The sequence below is a fragment of the Chlorocebus sabaeus genome, chromosome 11 (genome assembly GCF_047675955.1).
Source record: "Chlorocebus sabaeus isolate Y175 chromosome 11, mChlSab1.0.hap1, whole genome shotgun sequence".
NCBI classification, from domain to species: Eukaryota; Metazoa; Chordata; class Mammalia; order Primates; family Cercopithecidae; genus Chlorocebus; species Chlorocebus sabaeus.
In genome coordinates, this window is record NC_132914.1 from 17332106 (window position 1) to 17342939 (window position 10834).

General features: G+C 40.1%; 1 pseudogene; it reads left to right on the forward strand.

Moving 5' to 3' along the window:
* The first annotated feature begins 2825 nt into the window (after positions 1 to 2825).
* LOC103218703 (aspartate aminotransferase, mitochondrial-like) lies at positions 2826 to 4241 on the forward strand (annotated as a pseudogene).
* Positions 4242 to 10834: the final 6593 nt, after the last annotated feature.

Sequence of the window (10834 nt, forward strand, 5' to 3'; positions counted from 1 at the left end):
CCATTTTGAATTTGTATTTTAAAAATTTACATTAAACATTTTCCTGTGAATAGTATAAATTTCTCATGTTATGGTTGATGATAACTTTGCTTAATCCTGAAACCGTAGCCTTTCTCTAACACTGTAAACTAATTTTATGTCTTACTACATGCAAACAATGACAATTATACTAGAGCTGAAGATAAAGGTAAGTTGTGGGTGCTTCTTCCTGGTTCTAAGGATGACTTAGTCAGGAAAGTTAAGACTGATGTTTGGCTATGGAATAATTTAGAAGGGAAAGGCAACTGTGAGGCAAAAGTTATACTATTTTGTCTTAGCTTTGAATAAATAAATACTAAAATCTACCTACAAAAGATAGGCCTAGTTGTATTTTACAAATGCCACGTTTGTATAGCATCTCATGGATATAAGTTTACATTCAAAGTTAATAGGATTTTAAAATTGTTTCCATTTTTTAAGTTTTTTAGCAATTATCACAGCCGAGCTGAAAGTGTTAGGCAATGTTAAAGTAGGCACTGAGAAGACACTTTTTTATTCCTCCTGATAGTCATTGATATAATTAACTGCCAGCAGCAAAGTCAGATATATATTCCATGGCCTTGAATTTGAGTCTAGCTAACTGGCCCCTGTGGGGCTAATGCCCATGACTTTGGCCTTTTTTACTATACTTAACAGTACAGAAACATAGATTCATTTGGCTCCTGAAGGATTAGAGCTTTCTTCGTCTAGCCTCCTCTTCAATACCTATGCTGAATTTTTTCTTTTCTCGCTTTCGAGGAGCTAAATTTGGCAATAATTGGTGAGTGCTGATTCTTAAACTTAAAAAAAGTTGTATTGGCAATATTTTTTTTTCTCTCTAGTCACAAAATAATAAAAACACCAAAGAGAAAAATGGAAATGTCCTAGCATTCCTAGAAGACATTGTTCTTTATGCTCCCTTTAGGCTAAGAAAAGAGGTGCTATTTCTTCTTCCTTGTTCTTAAAGAAGGGAGAGAATGCAAAGAATATTAGATCAGTAAAATGTTCTACTTTTTCAGTCTTATTAATATGCCCTTCCCACCAGTATCAGCCCTTCTCTTCTTTTCTTTTTTTCCCCCCTTCTCTCACTAGCAACAATTTCCTGAGGACACAGAGTCTGATAGTGCAAATAGGGTCACATTTGGAGACAGTTTGGTGATATATGCTAATATCCACTCTGGACTAGCTGAGATCACCAATTTCATTTCTCTTGTTATCTATACCCTATGAACTGCAGCCTTCAGGGCAAAATGTATTTAACCTGCAACGATACATTGCCCAGAAGCCATTCAATGTTTATGTCAGTCTATATTTTTATTTAGAAACAATTAGAGCTAGTTGGATTTCAAGAATTTTCTTGAGTTTCAGGGCAAGGTTTATTTTTTAAAAAAGAGAGAATAATCTACAACTTTATCAGCATGCAGCTAAAATAACAACTATAATTTTAGATTGCTAGCTCTTTTTTCCTCTGGCTGCATTTATCCCCTGCTGCCATAAGGTATGCACGGACATATACACTGAGAGCCCACAGGGTGAAGGATGTGGGTATGGATGGTGGGAAAGATTTGTAAGAGATTTGTACTTGGTAGCAATAAAAAAATTCCAATAAATACTGTTTTCATAGGATAATCGCATCTCTGGAGAACAACAGGTATTTAATTAAAATAAAAATACCCATTGATTGAATAACAAAACTTTTAGATAATCACAATTCTGATATGTTGCCAAGTTAGAAAATGTAGTAATGTTCTTTCTCATTTGGTACCAATGGCATTGACTCCCATTGAATTTTTTACTCATTTCGATATGTATTACCAATAAAACAAAGTAAAAACAACTGCAAATATAATTTTAAATGATTACAAATGTTGATCATGTTACATTATTTTTCACTTTACAATGATTTCTTTTCATCCCTAAAAATAAATACCTGAAAATATCATATCTTTATATAGACATCACAGACAAAACATAAAATCTGTTCAAGTCAGGTCCCTTAATATGGACTGGGATAACCAGAAACCATGCCTATCATCAGTGCGCTTTTTCAAAAGGCTAGTCTATTACATAAATAAAACAATTACTTGCCAATGAGGGCAATTTGCATATAGCAGTGAGTTGTAGTATCTCTATGTTTTCATTAGGCTGTTTTCCAAGAAGTGAGTAGAAATTCATCTGAGTTACGTATATAATGACACATTAAAATAATACGCTTGTGATAATCTCATGAGAATCAAGGGTTAGCCATTCAGCCATGTGGCCTGACAGCCAGGACTCAGAGGGGAATGGGGTTTGGTAACTAGATACATCCCCAACCGTCTCTAGGGACCTCAGAGTAAGTGGTAACTAATCTGTTTTTCCTCCCAGGCTACAAACAAAGATTAAAATTCTGCATATTTGCTTCTCTAGTTATCATTATCAAATAAATCATTCTTTCATGTGTATATATACAGATATACATGTATATAAACATACATCTAACTTAATCCACTGCCTACTAATAGCTTCGATTTCTTCATCTTACTCAGTTTCCGCTTCTTCATAACTTCAGCTTTTCATGAACTCTCTGGAATTCTCCCATAACTTATTTCCTGTTTCAGCTCTCCCTGTCCACTCTGCTTCTCTCCACATTTCCCATTATAAATTCCTTAAAAAAGAAAATTTATGCTTGCCCTCTGCTCCGTCCTGCCCACTGCCCTCCTACCGTCCACCACGGCCCCTCTGCGCTCCAGGCGCGTCCTCTCCGGGATCGCCGCCGCCTTCCACCCGGGCTCGCCGCTGCGGCCCCTGCCAGAGCCAGCTCCTGGTGGACCCATGTGGAGATGGGACCATCAGATCAGATTCTGCGAGTCACCGAAGCCTTTAAGAGGGACATCAATAGCAAAAAGATGAATCCGGCAGTTAGTGCCTACCGGGACCACAACTGAAAACCTTACGTGCTGCCTCGTGTCCGCAAGGCAGAGGCCCAGATTGCGTCAAAAATCTGGGCAAGGAATACTTCCCCATTGGGGCGCTGGCTGAATTTTGCAAGGCATCTGCAGAAGTAGGCTTGGGCGAGAACAGCGAAGTCTTGAAAAGTGGCCGGTTTGTCACTGTGCAGACCATTTCTGGAACTGATGCCTTAAGGACCACTGCCAGTTTTCTGCAAAGATTTCTTAAGTTCAGCCAGATGTCTTTCTGCCCAAACCGGCCTGGGGACATCACACAGCCATCTTTGGGAATACTGGCATGTGGCGACAAGGTTGTCAGTATTATGACTCCAAGACTTGAGGTTTTCACTTCACAGGCACTGTGGAGGACGTTTCAAAAAATACCAGAGCAAAGTCTTCTTCTGCGCACCTGCACCTATAATCCCTTGGGCATGGACCCTGGTCCCAAGCAGTGGAAGGAAACAGTAACAGTGGTGAAGAAAAAAAATCTCTTTGCGCTCTTCCACATGGCCTACCAAGGCTTTGCCAGTGGCGATGGCTACAAGGATGCCTGGGCTGTGTGCCACTTCATCGAACAGGGGGCATTAATGTTTGTCTCTGCCAATCATACGCCGAGAACATGGGCTTATACAGTGAGGGTGTGGCAAGCTTCACTGCGGTTTGCAAAGACGCGGATGAAGCCACGAGGCTAGAGTCACAGTTGAAGATCTTGATCCTCCCATGTATTCCAACCCTCCCCTCAATGGGACCCGTTTGTTTCTACCATTCTGAACGCTCCAGATCTGCGAAAACAATGGTTGCAAGAAGTTAACTGCAAGGCCGACCGCATCATTAGCAGGCGGACTCAGCTGGCCTCCAGCCTCAAGAAGGAGGGTTCCACCCACAATTGGCCACACATCACTGACCACATTGACATGTTTTGTTTCACAGGCCTAAAGCCTGTGCAGGTGGAGCGGCTGACCAAGGAGTCCTCCATCTACGTGATAAAGGACGGCCGCATGTCTGTGGCAGGGGTCACCTCCAGCAACGTGGGCTACCTTGTCCATGCCGTTCACCAGGTCACCAAGTAATGTCCCTGGTGCAAGAAAACAGAGACAACCTTTCTGTCTTCAGCCTCTGCTATTGGGAGCTTCACACAGGAAGAAAGAGGGTGGATGGTGGTGAGTGGGTTGTTTCTTTCAACTACAGTGTGTAACACTCAGCGACTGAATGTTTCTCAGAAAAGAACATGTAGTGGCATAGGGCAGAGACATCCGTTGCTGGCGTCTGGAACGTAGTGGCTCTAAACCAAACTCTCCCCTGTCCTTTTAATCCAACTTTTCTCAAAGAGTACAAGAAAGTCATCACACCATGAAACCTGTCCATTATGCCATTGCAATATTTCAGAAACTTTAACTGATGTGTCATACAGTGTTGGGTTCCTCATGAGAAATAGCACACATTAGAGGCTTTGAGAGAAGACCTAGTTGTGTCATGAACATTTGGTTTCATGTCCGTCTTCCCATCATGGAGCAGCCTTGTCAACAGATCATATTGCAGAAATGTATGTTTATGAAAACCAACGAGTCTGCTGCCACTACAGCAAGGAAAACATGCAGATTCCTGCCTTATTTAAGAAAACAAAAAGGCTCCCTTTTCTTCTTTATCATTGGTGTTCTTTTCCTTATGCACAAAGCATTTTAACCAATGTAAATTTTTATCCCATTCTACTGTGTGATTGACCAACAACCCTATCCTATAGGGATTTATTTAAGAATAAAGAGGCTGAGCGCAGTGGGTCTTGACTGTAATCCCAGCACTTTGGGCGGGTCACTTGAGGTCAGAAGTTTGAGACTAGCCAGGCATAGTAGCGGGAGCCTATAATCCGAGCTACTCAGGAGGCCGAGGCAGGAGAATCACTTGAACTGGGGAGGCATAGGGTGCAGTGAGCCCAGAGTGTGCTATTGCACTCCACCCTGGGCAATAAGAGTGAAACTCCATTTCAAAAAAAAAAAATAATAATAACTTTCTGCTGATCCCATACCCTCACCCTCCTTGGCAAAGAATAATGGAGAGTAGGTAACCGCACTTTATCTCAGCATCCTCTTTAATGATTGTGTAATTTCCTCCCGTTGGGATGTCGTATCTGCCCAGTTGGACCTCCTCCCTTTGTTGAATGTGGTTGTGCATTCGCTTATCTCACATCATGAGTCAGGCGCACAGGCAAGTACCAAGAAAGAGGATATTCTAGGCTTGTGTGCTACCAGCTGGGCTCAGGCTTCACCCATTGGAAAGAACCACCATCTGCTCTAATTATGTAGACTTATTGCAGCCTGCTTTCTCTGTTACAATAAAATTACTGTAAACTGTGCCCCCTCCCCCGCCCCATGCCCTGCAAAGAGCTGTAGGTCAGGGCACTTCACACACAAGAGTCTGACATGTCTCGTACATCCTGCCTCAAGCTATTGTCACTTTAACCCACCGTGTTTTCTGAATTAGTCTTTCCAGTAGGTTATCTAAGGAAAGTAATATCTAGTCATTATTAACCAAACAGCCCCAACATTGATTTTGTCAAATATGTTGATTTGTCACCTGGCAAGGACCTGAGAGAACAGGTAACATTGGCAAGATTTTATGGAACGGAAATTCAACTGGGCATCAGAAGACCTGGATATTAGCGCTCTGTGGCCATGAATTAGGTCTCAAAATCGGGCAAGTTGCTCAGTCTTTCAGACTTTCCATTCTGCATCTGAAAGTTGGGGAGATCAGCTGTACAATTTATAAGGTGATTCCCAGTCTGAAATTCTGTGGGTCCACATCTTGAGTCTTGAGGTCAGAATATATTTAGAATATGAAGAAGGCAATGAGCCTCTCAGGAGCTTCTAGGTGATAAAAGATCAGAATGAGGGCACTGTTTTTTTTAAAGGAAGAATATCTATCAGAAATGACTTCCCTGAGCTAATATGTACTTGTGGGTCTAGGATGGGTTATGGCAAACCCACTGACTCTAGTCCACATAACAAAATAGTTGGGGCAGGACTAAGACAATCAAAGTCTGAGAGAAATAGACACCACAAGAAGGAAGGAAGTCAATCTGTCAAATACTTTCAGAGATGACTTAACTTACAATTAGGGAGTGTGCCTGTTCTCTGATAGCCAGGAATGTCAACACTCACTTAATACATTATTTGATTTAGCTCTACATTTTTCTTATTCCAGCTGCTGACAGTTTTCAGTGGCTACAGTGAGCTGAACCCCCAAGAATCAAGACATGAATGAAATTGGAGTTACATTAAAAAAATCAATATGTAACCTGAGAAGAGATATGCAAAGTCATTGGAAGGAAGTTGAATGGCTCCCAGGCCAGCAAATTCACAATCATCTCATTGAATATATGAGATCTAATGAAAGACTCTCTTAGAAGGCATGTGCTACGATTCGAATGTGTCCTTCCAAGTTCATGTGTTGAAAACTTAACTCCTAATGCAATAGTGTCAAGAGGTGAAACCTTTAAAAGATGATTAAGTCATAAGGCCTCTCCCCTTATGAATAGAATAATGCTGTTACCACAAGAGTGAATTTGTTATAAAAGTAAGTTTGGCTTCCCCTTGTTCTTTCTTTTGCCATGTGTTTCCTCCTGCCATGTTATGACACAGCAAGGAGGCCCTTAGTAGATGAGGATCTGATCTTGGACTTGCCAGCCTCCAAAATCACGAGCCAAATAAAATTTTATTGTTTGCAAATTACCCAGTCTGTGCTATTTTACTATAGCAGCACAAAACAGAGACAGCAGGTATCAGTAATATTTCATTATAGTAGCACAAAATGAACCAAGACAGCAGGTAAGCTAATCATGGAACAATGGCCATGACAGAGTGTTGCGAGCCAGCTTGGCTCGTGCTCATCTAAGCACTGTTCACAGGGAAGAGAGTTTTAGCCAATGGTCTTCTGCTATTCCAGATTCATTAACAAAGTAGCGATAATTGCCAGTGGTGGTAGCAAGTGGACTTTGAGGGTTTTGGATTCTTCTTGGTATATGGATATTCTTCTTAGTATATGGATATTCTAGTTACATTAATACATAGATCCCTAAGTCCTTGATTAACGTATGTTTAGCCTTGAAGAGATGCATTGTCATTTGATGTGATCAAATGTTGTTCTTTAAACCCAAGGACCAGATACTAGGCAGTGATACATTCACCAAAGTGATGGTGGTCACACTGAGGTCTTCAACCTGGAAGAATGTCAGTAAATACAGTCTGTCTTCCTATGGTGACCACAATGCGTCCATGTGCCTTCAGGTCATTCTTATGCTCAATTTTTAAAAAATATTGACACATTTGCCCTCAGAGTAAAATCCCAACTCCTGACATGGCCTTATTCACTGCTACCTCATCTTCTCCAACTCTGCTCTTCAGTGACATCACTCAAGCCACACTTCCTCTCTTCCTGTGCTGCTAACTTATCAAGCTTATCTCTAACTTGGAGCCTCTCCATTCATTCTTCTCTTCGCCTGGAAATTTCTTTTCCAGATATGTATGTGGCTTCTTCCTGTTCAGCATTCAGGCCTTAATTAAAAATAATGATAGAAGGTTTCTGCGACAATCCTATCCAGTACAGTTCTCCTACCTTTACTTCATTCTATTTCATTTATTTTTGAAAAGTTTTATTTATTATAGCTAACAGTAGTCAAAATGATTGCACTTATTTGCTCCCTCTTTAAAAAAAATGTTTTCCTCACTAAAATATTTATTCTGTGACAGTAGGACCTTGCCTGTTACACCCATTGCTATATTCTTAGCAAACAGGAGACTATCTGAAACAAACAGGAAACTATCTGAAAGCTCAATCAGTGTCCTTTAAATGAACATAACAGATTTTTACTCTGGCCATTATCTGATCAGCTTAAGCTTCCCATATTAGAGAACACTTACTGGTTTTGTTTTGGTCAGATGGCAGCATTCCCATGGGGCTCACAGAAAGACCCTGATTTTTAGAACAAAACTAAGTGGTTTAGGTTGTGCTTCTCTCCAGAATTTTAGCAATTTAGCATTACAGAAGATGTATTTCCTACTTGGAGGCCTGAAGACATTATCAGCTACACTGATAATATCAGAAGCAGAACTAAATAGGGAATTCTTTCATATGCTTCTAATTGGGTAGATAAGTTGTGTATGATTTATACAATGTGATTCAAGGTAAACTTTTCTAATTCTAGTGTCACTCCATGTTTCAGGGATTGAGAAGACAGTTTGCCATAGTGGAAAGAGCTCAGGCTCTGGAACCAAGAGAGCTGGGTTTGCATTCCGCTTTATTGCTTACTAGACTTGTGTCCATAGACAAGCCCTTCCAACACTTGAGTCCCAGTCTTCTCATCTGTAAAGTGGCACTAGTAATATTTTTCCAGAGTGGCTACAAAGCATGTAAATATTATGCATAAAATACTTGGTATGTCATAGACACTTATTGAGTTGTAACTGCCATTTTTATGAAGATGTCACATCCTATGTTGGTGGTGTGTTTTCATATTTTATTTTTTAGCTGGCTGCAAGCTCTAGAAGCTACTTCTGGGAACATCAAGTTATGGGTCCTGGAAAGATGGCTATCTTGAGAGAAGAAAAGTATGAAACTCTTACCATTGTTGAGTATCATCTGAACTGGCAGTGGCTCCAGGATAGCAGTGGGAACTGTAGTAGTTGGCATTCAAGTATATGCACTAGAGGACTCCAACATTCACATTGTCCAGTTGCTCTCCAAGCAGATATTTTCTTCTCCTTTTACTACTTGCTTAGTCTCTCTATATATTGTGTATGTCTTTTTATTACTTCATGCTTTTTGGTAACAAATAGACTATATATTTTTTTACAGTTTCAACTGACTATAACTCTATGTCTCCGTAACTCATCCTTCCTCATTATGACCCATCCTCTGTTTCATACCTCTTGAGTCATGTTCTGCTTCTACATTCTACTAATTGCCTGGTTCTTGGTTTGTTGCAGTACTTAGTTCTGAAGAGGGTCTCATATTGGTCTTATTCAAGTTTTATGATCAACCAATGGCATCATTCTCTAGGTAGCCAGATATTAGTTTGACCCACTTGAAATCAACATCAATTTCATGTGGTACAGTCAGATACATGTTGCCTCTGGTGAGGAACCATTGCTGGAGCCAAGAGTAAGGTGGTGCCATTTAATAAGCAAATAAACAACAATAAAAGAAGGAGTTCTATTTCATGCCATTTAGAACCAGTTGTAGCTGGGGTGGGCATTGGATTGGCTTTTTGGCAAAATGGTTAATCATCTTTATTGCCTGAAATTTTTGACCCAGATATTTTAGACCTAAAATAAACACTTCATTGAATATTACCCTTTCACTTTAGAAATAAGGAAACCAGACCTCAGACAGATAAGTCCCATGTGACACATGAGCAATTAAAAGTTGGAAAACTAAATTGGTGAAAGAATGTTATAAATAAATTGTTTTATTTATGTCCAAAAGTCTGAGTGTACAAAAAAGACTAAGAGACAGACTATTCTATCAGAAATATCACAATCTAATCAGGAAGGAAAGATTAATTTTAATGTAATAAATGTTATAATAACTGTATGCACAGGGTGAGGCAGCCTAATGATGGAGTTCAGGGGAGGCTCAGGGCAATTTTTCAAGAAGAGTGGATGTGTGGACTGAGACCTGAAGAGCTGAGTCAGTGTTGGGAGGCAGCTATGACTGTGAAGCGTGTTCCAGAGTGAGAATGGGGAAGATGTGTGAGTGTGTGGTACGTGGTGTGGGAAACAATAGGGAGGCTGGGCCGCAGGTTTTCCCTGAGAAGTGTCCATGTCTCTCTCTCCTCCCCATCCCTATCCTCTGCCTTCTCTTCTCCCTCATCTCTCTTATGTTCACCTCCAGCAACTCTTAAAATAAATTTGCATTCTATCTTCTGATCCAAATAGCACTGTGGAAAGGTTGTTTAAGAGCATTTAGAGTGTTAGAACGAAACCAATTGGTATTTGAAATTTATCATAATTAAATCATGAGTTGTAAGATGCTGTTTCATTTGGGGTGCCCAATAAAACTTCTTCCTTACCCCCTCTTCTTAAAGAGGCTGTCATTTCCTTGGTGAAGGTCACTTTAAATGGTATGCAGGTCTTTTCAGGTGTTTGCAATCCAGCGAGTGTTGTCATTTTTGCACTTAATAAGCACACATTCAATTCCTTCATGCAGTCATGATGCCCTATAGTACACCACCCAATACATCCTCCTCCCCCAGGATGACAGCAGGCAATTGATTACCACTCTTTGGGTACTCCCCTTTAGCTAGTTATGGGCCACCTTCTTCAGTACGGTTCTGATCATGTATTCTTAATGCAGCTGCTTTATTTTTCCCTGTATGAGTGACTGACGTTCTAAGAAATGATTCATGTGAGGAAAATCAGTAGACTGTCTCGTCAGAATAGCCATACCACCACTAAAAATCCAGAAAGACCTTTGCCCTTTCCAAAAATGCAATTATAAAAGTACAATGTTTTGAACTTTCCACATAACAAAACCAAAAATGACCATTTATTGAAAAAGCAAGAATTTCACATAGGCATTTACATTTTCCACTTCCTCCTCATGTTATGGATTAAAAAGTAAATCTTTGCCAAAAATAAGACCTTATTTAGAGGCAGACAAGCAGGAAAAGCTGAATACTAAGCATTGCTTAAGGCAGTAAAGAGTTTAATTCAATATATTTTACCCTAAATTTAACTACAGAGTTCAGCATTTAAATGTACTGAGAGATTCAGAATCCAATCTCAGGCAAAGTTTTCAAAAATCTACCAAAGCTTTTGTGTGTGTGTGGTTTTTCTCTCATTTCGTTGCAATACAACTTTTTTTTTTTTGTCTTTTCCCTTTGACGATGAGAA